Raw genomic sequence first — 5253 nt, forward strand, 5'->3', positions numbered from 1 at the left:
AACAGACATTATCATAGCTAGTTAATGTGCTCAATAAAGTACTATGACTATAGGCAGCAAGCTGGATATTAGATCCCAGGAATCCTTCATCCGAAAAGGCTTTGTCCTGGGAGCATCAGGGGAGTGGAAGGGTGGATTTCAGGTGCCAGTGCTGCAACATGGATGAGCTGCTCAGTGAAATCAGCCAGAAGGAAGAAGGAAAATTTCGGATGGCTTCACTTACAGGAGTAATACAGGGAAATCGAACAAGGCACCAGGAAAAAAAAAAGACAAATCTTGCAGGCAAACTAGAAATGAGACATAATGTGGGAAAAGGAGGGAGAGGGGTCAAAAAAGTGAAGGGAGGAGCACAAGAGACTATGGGGATGTTCAGGGGTGACTTGATGGTGGGAATTTTATGGGGATTATACCTGAGGGGAGAAATCAAACATTGTACAAAAATAAACAAATATGTAAATATATATATATATACACACACACACACACTACATACACACACACATATAAAAATAAAATAAAAACAGGCCTGTGCAGACTCCCCCCTCCTCAGCCTTTTGGCTCCTACTCTGCACTGCCACTCTTGCCAGAACAGGGGTCCAGGCTACCTTCCTGCCCTCACTTGTTTCCACACAGACACTGATTGGTGACAAAAAATTGATATTTGAAACAACTATTTGCTGTAAATGACATCAGGTCTAAACACACCATTAATAGAGATGAGCAGGTGGAGCCAGACTGTGGGGTGAGCTCACTCTGGAAGTGGGACAGGTGAGCTTTTTACTTTTCTTTTCCTTACAACTTATAATGTCTATAGGTTGTTAGTTCGTTCTCTTAGTCCTGAAAACAACATCCCCTGGTACACAAACGCACCTGTGAGGCTGTCAAAGTTGACTCCATTTTTCATGATTAGATGCATCATGATGCTAATAAGCATCATGCCCAGATTTTTCTTCGTTTTCAGTTGTTGATGATGATGGAAAAGTTGCTATAAGCAGTCATCTGGAGGTTTTTCTGTGGACAAATTACTTAGAATCATTTTTATGATTGTATAACGTTAAACTGATTCCTTTTCATGAAAAATCATAGAATAAGAAAAAGTACTCAGCACTGATTCAAGTTAGATAAATAAGATGGCAGCTGCAGTAGGGCTGACTTATCCTATTAAGCACAGCATGGAGGGTGTGAGGTCCAGTGATTCATTCAAGGGCACAGAAAATGAATTCGTAATATTTTAGAATGGGAAAAAATGAATATAAAGCAGTCTGAATGTAACCAGCCCTAACCTGAGGAGCTCAAGACACTATGTTTCCATGGAGACCCCTCACCTAGGGATGTGCTGCTGGGAGTGACTCTCAGGACAGAGGGAGGGAGGGGCCTGCCCCCAGGGGGTGTCCTGGAGGAGGCTGGGCCAGGACAGCAGCAGAGAAGAAGCAGAGCCCCAGACTGAGCCTCAGCAGCAGCTGCCAGGGGTGCCTGCTCTTGGCAGAAAAGAAAGGGGGTTTGTGTCTCACTTCCCCACAGGCCTGGAGCACTGTGGGACCATCCAGACTGTCATCCCAACTTGAGCAGTGATAATCAGTCTCATCCTCAGGCTGGAGCCCAGTGATGGTTAGGGTGGCTGAGCTGCCAGACTTGGAGCCAGAGAATCAATCAGGGACCCCTGAGGGTCGATTGCTGTTTTTATATATCAGGAGTTTGGGAGCTGTTCCTGGGAGCTGTTGAAACCAGTACACATATTTCTTCCCGATGTTGGAACTGCTTCCAGTGCAGGAGATGGTGACCCTCTGGCCCAGGTTCCCAGAGACTGACTGTGGCTGAGTCAGCACAGACTGGGCCCAGGACCCTGGAAGGAGAGACACGGAGATGATTTTGCTGGGGTCTCAAGACAAAGACAGCTCCACCTCCCTGCTCCCCATTGCCAATTACCTGTGCAGTGAGAGAGGAGCATGAGGAGCAGAGGGGACAAGGCCATGGTGCTCACAACCCTGCTGAGCCCTATAATTGCCCAGGCCAGGTCCAGGCCCCCTTTTCTTCTCCAGCCTCTGCCACAGGAGGGGCTGTGCATGCAAATGGGGTTCTCACCAGGGGCTGCCCAGCCCCTCCCTGAGCACTGTGGCTGGAGCTCAGCTCACACCCAGCACTGAACAGGAGTAGGCTATGCTTCCCCCTCTGGGAGAGGCCTGGGAGGAAGCACCTGCTGACCCCACCCTGAAGTTCCTGCTCAGAGAATGTGACAGGCAGAGTGATGAGAGCTGCTGACTCTTCATCTGGGATCCCAGGGCCCAGGCCCCAGGCCCAGGCACCAAAGTAAAAATATCCTCACTGAGCAGCTGTTGAGGGCCCAGAGAACAGTCCCCCACCGCCCCTGCTGGTCACAGGGCATATTCACCAGGAGTAACAGCCCTGGGATCCCAGTGCTGTCTGCAGATCACCAGTCTCTGTGTCTAGTCACACACCTAGGGTTTGAGTCCTAGACCCTTCGTGCTGACAGGGTCACTGAGGCGTCTCCACTCCCAGTGGAGTCCTGGTGTGGGAAGATGCAGCATGTACATACATAACTGCTTAAATCTGGTTTGCCCAGAGCGGATACTGCAAAGTCCCATTTCCTCATCGGTCTGCAATTTAGAACCTGAAGCATTTTCAGTATCTCACACTCATGTGTATGAAAGGAATGGATTCCAACTACACTTCTGTAAGTCAATTTGCATCTTAATAATCTATTTTTGAGTAATTGTCTTACTATTTCACAAAGCGAAGGAAGAACAACACATTTATTTTGGATGATGTCCAATTAATATTTTTTAAAGACTATTCTGTTGGTGACTTAAGTATTTACCAAGAAATGTTAACAATTATTTTCACCTATTTTCTTCAAAATGTCATGTTTTAATTAGTTCTTTGATACACTTAAGTGAACATTTCATAAGGTGTGAGATGTAGTTGATATGCATTAACCCTGATGGATGGTTGTCACCTTTTGTGCAGGAGGTTGTCCTTCCTGGGAAGGATTTTGCAACTTTGTCAACAATTAGTTGAGTCTTGTTCTGCATTCTCTGTTCTGTTACACTGACCTATTGTTTATCCCTTTATCCAAACCAGTCTGTCATGTTCAGATAGAAATCATTCAAACTTTATGATTTGGTGAGAACTGGCATCTTTACTGCACCGAGTCTTCTCTCCACGAGCAGGACAGGTCTCCACTGATATCTGTCATCTTGATATCTTTTACCTCCACTGTCCAGTTTCTACCACACATGAGCTGAACATCCCCTCATAAATATGCTCCTGAATATTTCACTTTGACAGATTTTAACAAACAATTATTGTAATTCAGTTTTTGTTGTGTGGGTGAAAGAATTCACAGATACAGGGTGGAGGATAGAAAAGGCAACTGTATTGAATATCCTGTGAGGGAACGGGGGATGGGCATGAGGCTTGCCTCTAAGAAGAGAGGTGTTCAAGGGACCTCTTCACTCTGACCTTGCTGGTTTTCTAGTGATTAGGGCTCCTGCCTTCACCGGCTTTTATTTAAAGTCAGGCCAGACTTTGCTTTGCTTTAGAATTTACATCAGCCTTTAATGGCCACAGGTGTGCTTCCTGCCTGTTTCAGCAACCACCATTTGCCATCCTCCTGTGCTGGAGGTTACCTGATTCCCATGGTAACCCTCAGCTTACCTTTCTGTTAATATTATTATTATTATTTATACAGAAGCTGGGGTACAGGCCAGATGCATGGTGAGGGTGAAAGGATTCACTAGAGACAGAGCGGGAAACAGAACAGGCAGATTGACTGAAATACACTGCTGAGGGGAGCAGCGGGTGAGACAGTAGAGGTCTGCCATGCCATGTGGGATTCTCACCGGCCGGCTGGGATCGAACCCGGGCTGCAGAGGCTGTGGACAGCTTCACAGTGCAGTGCTCAACCGCCTGCGCCACCAGGGAGTCCCTTCCCTTTTCTGATTTAATCTCTCATCCTTGTCAGCTGGCAAGGAGCAGGCGCTCTCTTACAAGCCTATAACCCCCAACAGTTCTCACTTATTCTTTGCTAGTATACACACATCTAACTGATCTTCCTAATGCTCCTGTATCATATAACCTTGAAATCACTTGACTATTGGAATTCACATCATATTTGTAGATTCCTTTGTATATTCTGTGTGTTGCACCATCTCATCTGGAATGATGGGATAATTATTTCTCACTCTTTTGAGTCTGTGTCCTTTGTAATTTTTCTGTACTTGAATGTTCACAGAAATACACACCCGTTCTAGTCTGTTTATTTGGTTGCTCCAGTTGTTTCCGTTTCACCCATTGGGGGTCCTTAAAGTGTGTTCAGGTGCTCTGTGACACCCCTGTTCTGTGTGCGTATGTGTGTGAGCTGATGCTCTGTGCTGAGATAAATGTTTGAAAAACTACTTTCTGTTAAAGCAAGATGTTCCATGCTCATATTAAATGATTCTCAACCTGGAATTGAAAATTTCTTCATACAAACCCTTCTCTTGTTTATTAGAGAAAGGTATGGGGAATCAATTTTCTGCCAAAAAGCACACTCCTCGCTATTGGAGTGTCATTATTGTAAGTCCTTCTCCACTGACAGAGTGGGAAGCACATGTACAGAGATGAGTGAGTTAACCCAGGAGACCACATGCACGTGTTTGTCTCCCTGATACCAGCACGCGCTCCCCGTGACGTCTCCCACCCTCATCCATCACCACGTGGTCACTCGGCTCCTCCCCTTGGTTACTCACGTGCATTTCCTCTCCCAAAGTGAGAAACCTGCTCCCACCATTGTCCACCCCGTCCCATTCTGGATTGTTCATCCAAGACCCAGCAACTCCCTTCTCCAACCCCTTAGTCACTGAACAGGACCCATGGTGAGGTAGACCAGGACTCGGGCACAATGGCTGCAGATCCCTACTCCCTCAAATTGTATTTCTGAAACATAGTCATGCACATTACAGAACAAAGTGACTCACTAGATTAATTCTAAGCCTATTAGTTTATGTCCCACAGGGGAGCCACTGCTTGTGTAACTCTCCTGTCTTATCTAACAGGCCCTGAGAGGCTGTCGGTTTTGGGCAAACAAATTGGCCTGTAAATTCCTGCCCTTTCTTTAAGCAAAAGTTGTCAAACCCATTCAGGATCCCATCTGTGAGGTCTGTCCCTCTAACTAAACATGTGTTTCCATCAGCAGCCTTAAGACCCAGGGGCTAGTCCCTGAATGTCCCCCTTCACTCTCAAGCATGCACTTTC

This window comes from Talpa occidentalis, unplaced genomic scaffold (assembly GCF_014898055.3).
Source record: "Talpa occidentalis isolate TD23 unplaced genomic scaffold, MPIMG_talOcc4v2.1 talOcc4.14, whole genome shotgun sequence".
Lineage (NCBI taxonomy): Eukaryota > Metazoa > Chordata > Mammalia > Eulipotyphla > Talpidae > Talpa > Talpa occidentalis.